The sequence below is a fragment of the Cimex lectularius genome, unplaced genomic scaffold (genome assembly GCF_000648675.2).
Source record: "Cimex lectularius strain Harlan isolate CLEC.00 unplaced genomic scaffold, Clec_2.1 scaffold390, whole genome shotgun sequence".
Lineage (NCBI taxonomy): Eukaryota > Metazoa > Arthropoda > Insecta > Hemiptera > Cimicidae > Cimex > Cimex lectularius.
Genome location: NW_019393001.1, coordinates 34,262 through 49,286, shown reverse-complemented (window position 1 = coordinate 49,286; position 15,025 = coordinate 34,262). Strand labels below are relative to the sequence as shown.

At 31.9% G+C, this 15,025-nt stretch overlaps 1 protein-coding gene across 2 annotated transcripts in view; it reads right to left on the bottom strand.

Moving 5' to 3' along the window:
• LOC106665165 (muscarinic acetylcholine receptor DM1) overlaps positions 1-15,025 on the bottom strand; it is a 221,613-nt gene that overhangs the window by 173,859 nt on the left and 32,729 nt on the right. For both annotated transcript variants that reach the window (XM_014391400.2, XM_024229725.1), the window contains exon 2: positions 12,537-12,656. The gene's annotated coding sequence lies outside the window, so the exon portion shown is untranslated. The remainder of the gene's footprint in view (positions 1-12,536; positions 12,657-15,025) is intronic.

Below are 15,025 nucleotides of genomic sequence, written 5' to 3'. Positions count from 1 at the left end.
AAAGAAAGAAATTCGCTGAAATTACAAAATCTGTTTTGACGGATTACTCTCTTAAATATCAACATTTACAAGATTCACAGGCAACAAGTAAAGTTTATTAACATTACAACAATTAAAATATAAAACATTAATGCAATAAAAAAAGTAGAATTTTCGTTGACACATGTAAAATTCGTTTATTAGAAATATCCTTAATATTATTTTATATTTGATTTATGCGGTGGAAGGTTTCATACGGTTGTATTTTAATAACGAAGTTTAAAAAAAGAAATTCGCTGAAACTAGAAAGCCTGCTTTGACGGACTAGCTTCTTGAACATCAACATTTACAAGATTCCCAGACAACATGTCCACTTGTTAAGCAAATTCTTTGAAACTGTTTTATATTTTATTTATGCGATTAAATGTTTCCAACCATTAAACTTTTAATTCAATAAAAACATAAAATTTACAAAGAGAAATTCGTTGAAAACGCAGAACCTCTTTTGAAGGATTATCATCGCAAAATAACAACATAAATAACATTTTTTACGAGAATATTTATATAAACATTTAGAGTGTCGTTGTCGTTGAAAATAAGCCCATTTGTAAGTATTTCTGGTTCGGATGCAGTGCTGTTGGATTCGAACCCGGGACCTTTTCATTTCTGTGATGAGCGCGGATTCAACGCCTAATCCGCTACGGCCATCGAGCTTTTAAATCCACTTATTAGACAATTTTTGAAACTAGTCCATACTTTATTAATCCGACAAACAGTTTGAAACAATTTAACTTCTAATACACTAAAAACCGATTTTGGATATCCCATTTACAAAACAACGTAACAACGCTTTAAAAATTGGGAATTTTTGCACCAAAAAGTCAGAAATCTTTAACATAGACAAGCTATTCTTCTGGTACGATAAAAAAAATAACTTAATTTTTCCAAGTGTTACGATGTACAAAATGTACTTATAACAACTACATACGTAATACAATTAATCAAGGTTTTTAGTTGAGATAAAAAAGTCAATGGCACGAGCGGGATTCGAACTCACGATCTTCGGCTTGATACGCCACTGCTCTACCACTTGAGCTATCGTGACCTCGATCCACTCGGACACTAACTTCCCATCTCAATCGCACCTTTTGAATTTTCCCTCCTTTTTGCCAATACACCAAATGAAAGGGAAAATTAATTGGTCAAGCGGACCACGAAATTAGTGAATTTACATACGTAATTTTTGAACATACTCCAAATAAAAATAAAATAATATGGGATTTACTGATTTTATGAATCCTAGCATGACATTTATGGATTATCTTGGCCGTAGTTGTAAGAAAACTTTTCAAATGCTAGTTCAACAATCACATTAGTTTGCTCAATGCTTCATCTGATCTTAAATGATAGTTTATTATTCTGGCCCAACTGTTATTTAAGTTCCATGAAAAGAGAATAAAGTAATCAGATAATTCATTAAAAAGATTGTTTATTTTTAAACATTTGAAAAATACAAATGATTCTTCTTATTTAATATATTGTATATATTGCCCGTATTAGAAACAGTTTTTAAATCAGAACTCCTTTAAAAACAACAATTTTAATTGTTTTATAAAAATTATTTTAAATATAAACACCCTAAAGGAATGTCACTATATATGAAAATCATAATTGAGCAGGGCAGGAGCATTATTTATTGGTGTGAGTGCGCAGACGGTGTTGGAGAAATGTCGAGTAGATCCACCTTCTTGAGTTAACGGTACGTAAATAAAAAGAAAGTATTTAAGAAAAAGTAAGAGTGTGAATGTGTTTAGGTTAAGAACTACATTCTTCAGGAGCTGACATATCCTTTTTGTCCATAGCTCATATTAAACAAAAATAAACGGCATTGTAAAGTCATTAATTTATTATGGTTCTATGTGTAATGATTTCTTTTAGGTTCTAAAATTTATTCGAAAAGAACTGTTAACATGTTGAGAAATCTTAACTCGACCAGTAAACCAATTGTCCGTCCCTTTTTTATACTAGATTTGTTCTCCTTTCACAACATTGCCCCTGTGTTGTAGATTATCGTAAATGTTAGCCCTTCACGAAAGCCATTCGTTCGAAAGGTTTGAATTGGTCGCAATCGACATCGATTATTCTGTCGTGATATAACCCAGCCCTGGGGTTGTTTTTGACGACACCGACTTAATTTTTTTATTGAACAATTAACGCTGCGAAACAGTTTTTAATTTAATTAACTGAAACATGTTTGTTTTTAACGTGTCCAGTATTGACTGAGTTCTTCCTTTGATCTTAGTCGGTGTGAAAATATCTGTGTATCAATCTACGAGTTATTTTGCAAAAGGGTTTCCTTAAAAATATTTTATTGTTTTGTTATATGATTGGGTGTGTCAAAGGCGTTAAAGCATTCAACTGCACGTGTTATCCCGCATCCGACTGGAGCTTTCGATGTCAACTCAACAAAAATGTTTTTCTTAATAGACTAAATATCGGCGAATACCTTACACCGTTGAAATCGGAGTAACAATTATTTTTCGAAAAATGTACATTGATGAGCATCTTGCCATTTGAAATAGTGCATTCGTGTCCCACTATCCTGGAGGGACCACAACTTTTTGAATTATGAGAAACTAGACAAAATATAAAAACTTACATGTCTCGGGTTTTTTTCCCAAAAAGGCCCCGGTAAAAAAATATAGGTGGAAACAGACAAACTCACCATATTTGTTATTGTAGTATAATTATATATTCAGAAATTGTAAAACTATCTGATTCCAGTCTCCAATCCAATCGAATCGCAGATCAGCACTAGCACATTCACCATCAATTTTAAAAATGATAATGTATACTGTATTTAGTCAACTGAGAAAATGCAGGTTATTAGAATTTTCTGACCTGCTGTGATGTTTTTATAACAATCCATCTTGCGGTAACAACGGAATTAACTAAATATACGAGAATAAATTTATAAAAGTAGATACCTGAATTATTATTCTCATACCTTCTGAGTCATTTTTATTATATTGTTTTGTAATTTTCTGAATGTAGTTATCGCAAAAAGATAACATGTTTTACTCCAAATTTTCATTAATTGATAAATGTCAAAATAATGTAACTAAATTTTAACTTCAAACTTTAAATATAGAATTACAAAATTGAATCTGGAGAGTAAAAGTAAGTTATTAGCGAGAGTGGAGAAGGTTCAACCCCGCCCCGATGAATATCGAGTACTCTGGGGGAGTGAAAATGACCAGACCTTTATGTTTCTATCGAGTGTTGTGTTTGTGTTAATTTTTTGGAATGAATGTAATTTATTAGCATGAAAGGAAGGGGTTGCTTATAACCCCGCCCCGAGGAATATCAACTATTCTGGGGTGAGTGTATGACGTCTGGAGAGTAAAAGTAATTTATTAGCGTGAAAGGAAGGGGTTGCTTATAACCCCGCCCCGAGGAATATCGAGTACTTTGGGGGAGTGAAAGTGACCAGACATCTACGTTTGTGGTGATGTATATATATATATATTGTATGTTTTGTTTCTATTCTGTATTTGACAACCTGAGGTACAAACGAGAGACTAGCATTCTAGAATATCAACGTAGTATATATTTGAAATCGGAGAGTCAATAACCAGATCCAGACGCTCAAATGGTTTCAGTTTAAAACAAAATATTTGCGAAAGGAAAGAAAAAGAAGGAAAACACGCAGAGGGCCGGCGATGACCTCAGCTGTTTGTCGGCCCATAAACTTCCCACTTATATATACAAAATTGAATGCCGATTATTAATTATATTGAAAATTATATCAACACCTTTTGACCAAAAGTACGAAATCTTGACCAGTCTCGAGATTCCTTAAGGCAGTTTTAATCAACCAAATGCATTCTTGAACGTCGAGCCCACGTAATCTAGTAAAAACCTAGAAGATTGTGTCTTACCAACTTCAAAAAAAAACATGAAAAGCTTAAGTATAAAAGTACAATCCACGTAGTTAACAGGCAGATCCCTATAACTCACATCGTCTTATGGTCTCGGGAATAAAAGTAATTTATCAACTCATGTACAAATGGTTTGGCGTTAGAGTTTTAAACTTGGAAAAGGATCACCTGCTTTACAATACTGGCCACATACACAAACTCGCGATGTCATCAGACAAAATAATTACAGCCTACACACATTAAAAACCTACATTCGGTATTATCAATCCTTTAGAATTGATAAAACACGTATGAATATACCTAACAACTTACGAATTCGAATGTGTAAAAACTGATATAACAGACCTCTTAAATAAATGCCAATAATGTAATTATTGTAAATTTAATAATACAATTAATGAACTGAAAGATTTACCAATATGTTCTCAATTATCCCCACTTTGTGTCGAAATCTTTTCAAATCAAATAACAAATATAATTAAATATGTCTTTTTTGGAAAGGCTATGTAGACGATATTTTATATATATGGTCATGAACACTAGAGGATCTAAAATAATTCCTACAGTCAATTAATTCTTTACACCTTAGTATACATATTACATTGGAAATTAATAAAGATGGTTTGTTAACATAAAATTGTATAATAAATAACCTAATTGAAATAGACATACATAGAAAAACCACAACTTCTGATACCATGTTACCAGCAGACCTTCCCGCCTATAAAACCAAAAAGCATCTTAATTCATGTGGCTCATAGACCGTATGTTAAAACAACCAATAGCACCTGCTAATTATAGAAAATAATTACAAACAATTAAAAACTTAGGTAAAATGATGTATATCATGAAATATTTATCTCAACTTAAAACCTTAATTAATTTAATTATATAAATTGGTCAAGCGGACCACCAAAGATAGTGAATTTAATGAATTAAAATAAAGTACACTTGACTAAAAGCTCTCCGCGGCCATTTCCCTTGTCACCGAGAATCAAATAGATTACTCGACATTTGAAAAATGGCAAAAAGGAGGGAAAATTCGAAAGGTGGGATTGATATGGGAAGTTAGTGCCCGAGGGGATCGAAGTCACGATAGCTCGAGTGGTAGATTAGCGGCGTACGAAGGTCGTGGGTTCGAATCCCGCTCGTGACACTGACTTTTTTATCTCAACTTAAAATCTTAATTAATTGAAATATATTAATTGGTCAAGCGGGCGTCGAAAAATAGTGAATTTATCGATAGGTTGCTAGTAAAAAGAAGCATCAATCGGACGCAGCCATCCCACCCAAAATGAAACATTTCGTTTCCGTTGCTTGCCGTACATGGTGAACTATTAGAAAGAGAAGGAAAAATTCTTAAACGAGAACGTTTTAGAGTAGCTTTTAGAGGTACGTTTTCATTTAGAAACATCCTGTCAAAACTTGAAACTAAGGTTGACAACTTGTCCAAAAGTAGGTAGGCAAAAACTAAAAAAAAAAGTTAATGTAATGATAGCGATATTAAATCTATAGGACAAGGAGGCAGAGGAATTAAAACTATCGTTAAAGAACGCTTGCCTAAATCGAACAATTTTTCTGAATTTAAGTACCATCTAAATGAAACGAAACACAATTTCAATTTAAATTTAAATACAACAGTGTTACACGTTTCAACAAAGGGAGCGAATTAGATTGGCTTGACAAGTTGAAATTAAAAAAAAGATAAATGCATAAATAATATAATAGATTTCGATAGACCTCCTAATATACATATGCACTTAAATAATATTTGATACAAATTAAACACTAATTTAAAATTATTTTACTACAGCATTTTTTAGGATCATATTTAGTTGTGTTGTAATTCACGTTTTGCGCATGTTCAAAATTGAGCGGCATCAAAAACCAGCTTCCCATGGAAAGTCGTAATAGATCGTCGGCTACACTCTTTCTTACAAATTCATGTCGAGAGACTTGTAAGACTATTTTTACTCCGTCAGCCTTATTATGAATATTTACTGCTCGAAATCCAGATCGTCGCATTCAAATCTGTGAGTAGAACAAAAATGTGCAAATAATGAGGGAAAAATTGGAACCAGTAGCGGTTCTAATGAAAGTATGTTTCTGTTTATGATCCGAAGGGACTCGATTGTTTTGAAACAATAAAATAATCTAGTTTTACTTGAATATTGCCAAAAAATATTAAAGAAAAAATTTCTGTTGATCCTGAGTCAACAACGGACTCAATTACGCGATTCACTCGACACAGCTCGAACCTCAGTCAATACAGACAACCATGTAATTATACATGATATCATTTTTTTTAAATGATATGGAAATTGCAAGCATTGCAACATGGCCTTACGTATACATATTGACTATTCGTTCAACCACTTAAAATAACATATATACTGATTACCAATTCATATCTATTTATATTGTACTATTCAATTTGATTCAAATCACAAACGTATTCAACCACAATTAAAATTGAAATAACAATTATTGTTTATTTTGTTGCAACATGTGAGATAAGAGACCATGTATGACAATATAAATCTCTTTATAACGAATCCGAAATTGCTATGCGAACGTACCCCAATTGGCCAGAGGCCAAACGGGGACCACCTGTTCTTAATAGGCACCAAAAATGGCAAAGATAACTTTTAATGTTCAACAAAGTCACATAAATGCCGTTTCGACAATTTTTCCTTTCAATTGACCATGGGCCAAATATTAAAAAAAATGCTATTTATGGTTAGGAGATCGTGAGATGCGGTCTGGTGTGACGTAGGTTTTAGAAAACATTTTCTTTGTCGTTCCAACGTTTCGATCTTTATTGAGATCATCTTCAGGGCTCAAAGTGTTTAGCTTCTGTGTAATTGTGTCATTCTTGCGTGTCGTGTTGAGAATGCACGTAAAACGTTGGCACGATAAAGAAAATGTTTTTCTAGAACCTTCGTCACACCAGACCGCATCTCGCGATCTCCAAATAATCATTGGTTAACGGTCACTAAACGCCACACAATGTTATTTAGGTCGAAGCTTCGGAGAAACTCCAATCACACGTACATGGGATTGCAGAATGGAGCAAAATATGGAGAGTAAAAATGAATGAAAACAAGCGCACCAGTATAACATTTACCCTCGAAGCAAAACTCCTCACACAATACACCTCAACAGCAATTCTCAAAGCTGACTGAGTACGATACCTCAGGCTCTATCTTGACTCACGACTGACGTAGAAGCAACAGATCCAAATAAAAAGACAGTAACTGAATAGACGACTCTATAAACGACTCGCACGCAAATCTAATTTGTCGACAAAAAACAAACACTGTACTGAACACTACTGAAACCGATTTGGACGTACGGACTAAAACTGTGGGACACCGCTAAACCTACCAACATCAACGAATTCAATCCTTCCAATCCAAAGTTCTCAGAATTATAGTTAACGCTCCTTACTATTTCTCCAACGCCACCCTCCATAATGACCTCAAAATACCCTTTGTAAATAAATTAATCCCGACCAAATTCTCCCAATTCCACGAGAAACTCTCCACTCACCTCAACCCACTAGCCGAATCCATGTCCAACATGGGACCTTCTCATCAAGGACTAACCTTGTACAAAACTGGGAGACCAACAATGGTTGGCCACTCCTCTCAAGACATGATATACAGCGCATAATGTAAATATGTAAATAACCTCAAATTACGAGATGTAAACTTTATGAATACAGGTAGTAAGAAAAAAAAATAAAAAATCATATTGAATCTTGGAAGTTTGTTAATTGAAAATAACGAAGAAAGTATAAAGAAAATTCTAGTAAAATTAGACATTTTTACATTGCATATCGACACAAATATACATTTTAAATTCATCTAAACATTAATAATTATATATAACAGCCTAAATTAATAACCGTTTATAAAAGTAGCATCGCAAGTACCGTTTTATGGACCACCTTTTTCAAGCATTTTTCCAAATTTGTTTTCATCCCTAAGCATCGAAATTATTGAAAAATCATTTTTTTGAGTTTACTAACCAAAAATATTAAAAAATTGGTGATTATTAATTACCATATGATACTGTGTTTACCAAATATATTTAATGAGAAATGTAGATACGACAAATTTTAAAGCATTATTACCGCAATGCTTGTAAATTACACTCAAAAACAACAAACCGGACAGTTGTATTTATTTGTTTATTTTCCATAATAACAGCTATAATAAATAATTAATAGTTATTAGTATATGTAAACACAACATTAATAACTTGCAATTAATTAAGGTTTTTACTTGAGATAAAAAGTCAGTGTCACGAGCGGGATTCGAACTCACGACCCTCGGCTAGATTCGCCGCTACTAAAAACTAGTGAAATTAATAACTTGTTTAGTTTTACAGTGTTACTAGTCTTTTTACATCTTTAGAGTATAAATAAAGAAAATCAATTCAGTTTCGTCCTTTTCATAGCTATCTTGTCGAGGGAGTTAATTGGACTTTTAAATGGTTTTCTTTGATGAAAGAATACATTTATGTAAAAACCTTTTTTTTTGTAAAAGTATGGTTTCAATTCAAGAACATCTCGCCCGGGAAGATGCTTTGGCCAACGACGGCCGTTACATACTCCAAGTGGGTGTGCCGTGTTCTACCCTCGATGATTGACGTTCAGGGCTACGCCTTGATTGAAGAGAGTATAATGGTCGTGATCGTGATGCATGACGGCTAGAGACGATTCTTTTATTACTTTTACCCACTGCCGCCATTTAACGGCTTCCTTTATAGGTAGTCAACTTCAAACGGTCTCTAATGTAAGGATGAGCTCTAAAACAGCCATCAGAAGGCTTCGTAAGAAAGTCATACAGCATAAGTTTTTCTACTAAGAAAGGCATTGAGTGGAAAGGCGACTATTCGAAAATTATCATCTCGATTGAACGTTTCAACAACGGGAACTATTCTCTTCACAGAAGAGTGCGGATTGGTTTGTGACAATCAGATACCTGTGCCGTTTTTGAACAAGACGTGGAGAACACTATGCTTCACGTGCCTAGCTTAAGTCACAGCCTTTTCAAAGACAGTCAGTTACGGTAAAGGGAAAATCAACCTCCATGCACGCACCGAAGTGAGCATACGGAATGGATCTTGGTCCTTTTGTAGTTATATTTATTTATGGTTTTATCGGTCAACTTAACCAAAGAATGCTTTAATTTCATTTTTATGCAATTGATTCATTATTAATATATCAGCTTCATTTTGCATAAAGATAATTAATCAATTACTTGAAAATAAAATAAAAATAAATTTTGGTTAAGATCATTAACATAAACTTACATAAATATAAATTTAAGACAATATAGTTTAAAAAAAAGAATTAATTTTTATTATATATATTTTTTTCCTAAATAGGACAAATAGGTTTAAAGGACGTTGTTGAAATGATGTTGGACGTTTTCCGTCGAAATGGATACAGAAAGTGACACTAAATTTGCAACAGAAAAGCCTAGTTTAAAATATTAGTATTTACTCGAACACGTCACTGTTTAGAATGGAACTTTGAATATCGGTTGAAGAGCGTTGGAGGGGAAAGGTGATAGTCATTGGTTTGGTTTGGGTGACAGTTGTATTTTTGCCGGTTGAATATCTGTTGGAGGCGGCTCCGGTATCTGTGACACTTGCCACCCCTTCTCCGTCCTAATTGAATGAAGGGGTTCCTCCGTATATCTACCCCCTCGTAGTCTACCCCCTCATTGTCTACCCCCCTTATCGCCGGGCCATTGTTGACACCAGGACAAACTTTCCTGGACGACAGTCAATTGGGACCCACCTTTACCCCGTATCAACGGCCACCCCCGGCCCGGTGTTGTTCGGGGATTCTCTTTAATACCATACAAAACGTCATTATATTTCAGGGATTACTAGCTTATCCGCTTTTCTGCAAAGAATGCCCCCATTAGAAAGTGTTTTCCTTTTTCCATTTTCGTTTTAGTGCAGAAAAAACTACTTGTGCAATGTCAAGTTATTAAAAGATCATACTGGAAAAGCACTCATTTCACCAAGAAATTTCGACGGATATTTTAAAAGTTTAGCGAAACGAGGATATTTTTGTAAATAGAAAATCATTTCATTCTGCATAAATTATAAACTGCTGAACTTATCAAAATTTATTGGGTTCGTAAACTTTAGCGGGTTAATGTTTCACTCAATATTTCGCTTCACGTCTTCTTCAGTGAGAAACAATTTCTAAAGTAAATTGATCAGTTAAACATGCGCCTTCCTGCAGACCAACAACTACAACCAACTTCAAAAATATACTGCAAGAAAAACATTTCAAAACTACAAATTTATCATCGAAGTCCTACAAACTAATTATATTTCAAATATATTGTTTAAAAACTTTTAATAATTTGTATTGTAATATCGAACATTGCAAGTAATCAAAAAAAAATTTAATTCCGAAAAATATTTTTATTAATTATATATTTTTATTATATATTTTATATATTTTTGTATATAATTTATATATTTTTAGTTTTAAAATGAAGTTAACAAACAAATTTAGACATGACAATTTCAGGAAATTAGGAAAAACTATAAATGTCACCTACGTATTTTGTATAATTATTGAGAAGTCGTGAGATGCGGTCTGGTGTGATGTAGGTTTCAGAAAAACATTTTCTTTATCGTGCCAACGTTTCGATCTTTATTGAGATCATCTTCAGGGCCTGGGATTTACAAACATGTTTACATTTAACAAATACGTGTAGGATGTGGAGAAGAGTGAATTTATACAATGCAAAATATATTTTTTTATATTCAATCAAAGTATTTCACTAATCACCACACATTTTGGATAATCTAAAAGCGTTTCTGATATCCACATTAAAGTGACAAAATAGCAACAGGACTGATAGGAAACATGTTTTGTTGTTTTAGTGGCATTTTTAGGCAACGGGCAACATACAGACCCAAATCCAATTTGCAGCATAAATTTTAGCCATATTAAAAAAAAAAATTAAAAAAATTTATAAATGACCCCTTGGTTACTAAACAACGTAAGATATAAGGAAATCAAATCACAGAAATGAGGCAAATAAAAATACCACTTGCGAAAACAACTCAGTGAGAGAAAAAATAAATCCTACTCAATAGAGTTTTTTAAATTACATATATTTGATATTTCCAACTACAAATATTGTATTAAGTAAACATGTCCATATATGCTGAATTTGTCATTTAAACCTTTTGTAAGAAAAGTTGGCAACACTCCTTCACATTGAAAACTCTTCCATCTTCACTCAATGACATGGTCTCCGGGTCGCTTTCGCTTATTCTTGGAGAATTTTCCGGTAGGGTTGGAAGTGATAACTATTGCACAAATAGATTATTTGGTATGTTCAGTAATTAATGAACTTTTTTTAAAGCGGATTTTGATGATTTCATGTACAAAATGTGTAAGTAGTTATGAATAATATAATTTACAACATAAAAGAGCATTTATCATGCGATCGAAAATTTTGATTAAATTGGAATCCTTCGTCGAGTACATATTTAACAACCGCATTCCCAGAGATGTCTTATTATTGTCTTGTAAATTAAAAGTTAGTTTAATTTAATTTTAATCGAAACTACTAAATTTTAATCCATTTCATTGATTAGTGTAGCGTAGCTCGTCTTCTCTAACGGCGCGGAGGGCCAACACTTCTTCAACACTCGCCGGTCTTGCGGGTTTAGTATACAGAATATCACATAGGACGCCGTGTTTGCAAACATCTAGTTACAGAGAGAAAAAAAAGGCATTTTCTTCTGTAAACGGTAATTATACAAAGAAAGCGATTTAAAAAATCCAAATAAAAGTATTTTTTTGTTTATAATTTTATAAAACTGTTGCTTGTCTGGTTTTGTTTCTTGAGCTTCTTTGTTTTGTTCTATTTACAGTCACTGCAGGACAGATATTTGTACGTAAGGTAATTTTTATCTGCACGCTTTTCGTTAGTATATTTTCGTTCTCCTTTTGAGTACCATACTGTTAATTATTAAGATGTAGTAGGTTATGAATGTTAATTGACAGGTCCGAATTACTTGCGAGAATCACTCTTTGCTTCATCTTTTATGATAGATGGTAAATATGATTATCTTCCTAGAAAACATTTCAATTTTTTAGAGTAATTTCTTAATAAAAAGTTTCATTGGTATTCAATAGAACATTGAACTTTCTTCTTTTTCATGAAAGTAAAATATTTTTAAGGGTTTATAAAACCGAATCTTTATTTAAAACGGAACCGTTCATTGCTCTGTGTAAATCTGTCTGGAGCCTGGGCCACTGTCCGGAAAATCAGTGAGAAATGTTATGCGTTGAATAAACTATATGCAAAGTTTAGCTTTTGACGTTAGTATTAATTATCTGCAGATTGTTAAAAGAATGTAATGTATTATTTATAAAGAATTCTCATTAAACATAATTACAGTTTACACCTCCACACCTACTAACTAAAAACTTCATGACTTCATCAAACTAGATATTTTTTGAAAGTTTAAAACATGTTTTCAATCTGATGTTGGAAAGAGGCACGCGAAAAAGTCAGGCTCTCGATTATGGAGATAATAAATTATTGAAATGTTACTTACCCTATATTGAGAAGGAGGGTTTCTGATGCCACCTGCTACATTGTAGGCGCAACGTCATGTCATGCCAGTAAACTAACCAGCCCCACCGAGTTCCGCGGTAGAACAAAGCGAGGTCTTGATCTGTAACAAACATACACATTTGTAACTAATACGTATTGATAAACCAGGTCTTAAAGTATTCCTTATATTTAAAAAAAAAAGGTGAGATATTTTTTAAATGGGAAAACGAACTGAATATGAGACGAAGAAAAGACCCGTCAAATGAACAAGGTTTATTATACTGTCTGTCTAAGAAAGCATCCATGTAAACTGGGAATAACACGAATTATTACAACGAGAAAAAACAGATAGACTTACAAAATTTTAATCTAAAATATTCCAATCGTTTTATTCATCTTTCTCAGCTTTATTAGCGATGTGAGTACATGTTACAAAAGCTTTATATCACAAAATAAATGTTATACTGTAGAATATAAGTAGTTTTACAAGTAATGTTCAAGATAGAAGTTCTAGCTATTGGCAATTAAATATTAGCGCAGAAGTGGTATTAGAAATTCGTTCATTGTGATTACAGTCAACTAGTAATACTGCACATTTTGCACTAATTATTATTAATAATTGTAATAACAAAATAAAAATCGTAATAAAGTATTAAGAGTAATGGTAGCAAGGTGATAAAAATTACTTTTATTCAATATATTATATGTATGAACTATACTACTACTACTTCATGTTCATACTAAACTAAAATTAGCTAATAGCTTTTGAACAGATTAGGCGTTTTATGAATGGGTCATGAAATGTTTAACATCATAATCGACTTACACTTATTGTGATTATAAACTCGAAATTCACTTTGATTTATAAAATTATACCGTTACAGTAATACTAATAATAATCCATATACATTTAGCGTTTATAATTGACCGCATTATTTATTTCAATTAAGGCCTTAGATAAAAAGAATATATAACATAATTATGAATATATATTATAATATAAGAATATAATAATACAATTATTTTTTCAAACCATAATTCTCATGGATTTTATTATGGTTCCAAAGTCCAAAAAATTAGACAATGAAATATTTATTTGTTAAAAGCATATTGGATAAATTTAATAATGTAATAATAATAATCCATATGTATTTAGCGGTCATAATTGATCGCATTATTTATTTTAATTAAGACCTTAGATAAAAAGAATATATAATATAATTATGAATATCTATTATAGTATAATAATATAATTATTTTTTCAAACCATAATTCTTATGGATTTTATTATGTTTACAAAGTCCAAAAAATTAGACAATAAATTATTTATTTCTTAAAAACATGGATAAATTTATAGTAAGTTTAATTTCCTACTTTTTTTAAATTATCTTGACTGCACTCATGAATAATAAATTTGAATTAAAATTACCTTTCAGACAGCCGTTCAATTATTTATTATGTAATGGTTTCATTTTTAATTTGAAATGATTGATTATTAGAAGAAATGAAATAAATGAAAATGATTAAAAATTATAATTAACGGTGACGCAAATATTTACGTATAGCATTTATTAATTTAGCCAATTGTTTTTTCTTTTGTTGTTCTTGTGATTTTTGTTTTGTTATTCTTTCTAAATTCAGTTGTTTTTTTTTAATCATTTTTCATTAGTTGAACGATATGTGACGTAATTTAAACATAAACGTCGTTGTCGGATAAATGATTGCAGCAAACTTGTCATCACACAAGAGAAACAACAAACTCGTTAGCACAAAAATGATTTAAAAATGCAATAGCCACCGATTTTTAGATTTGTTATGAATTTTCATTAAAATTGAACAAACGAGTTTTATATTAAATCTCATTACATCATGTTATTCTTAGCGGTGTTCTTTCAATGTAAATCTTTTGGTTTTAAATATAGTCCTCAATCCATAAAGCAACATAATTTTCATCCAATTTAATAAATATAAAAGTAAATAATGTTGATTGTGTAGAATTCGTAGTATTCGATATGAGAAGGAAATTATAAGCAGAATTAATTGGAAATATACTGGACTGTTTCTGATATAGAATGTAAGGCTGTTTGATCTGTAAATTCAATTTCTAATTTTCATTATGCTTGAAACCGTCAACTTCCATATTATGAACAGATCGTCATATTTGTTACTCCAAAAGATGTGTATCATATCGGAAATAAAGATACCCCTAGAAGAATTCTGCATTTTACCAAAGAACCGATCATGTATATAAATGCAAAGACTAACCCCAGTCCAATTGGTGAAATATTCCAATTTTGGCAAATTAATTACTTTATATCTTTGTATCCCACAGAGTCAATTAATCTGAAGGTGTTATTTAAAAATTTTTGAAACCGTACGCATCTTGTAATGAATATTACATTTTATTCTTTAAAACCCATTACCAAAAGTTTGTTAATAATAAAAGCAATTGTTCATCATGGTTCAGTGTACCATATCATTCTTGCCTGT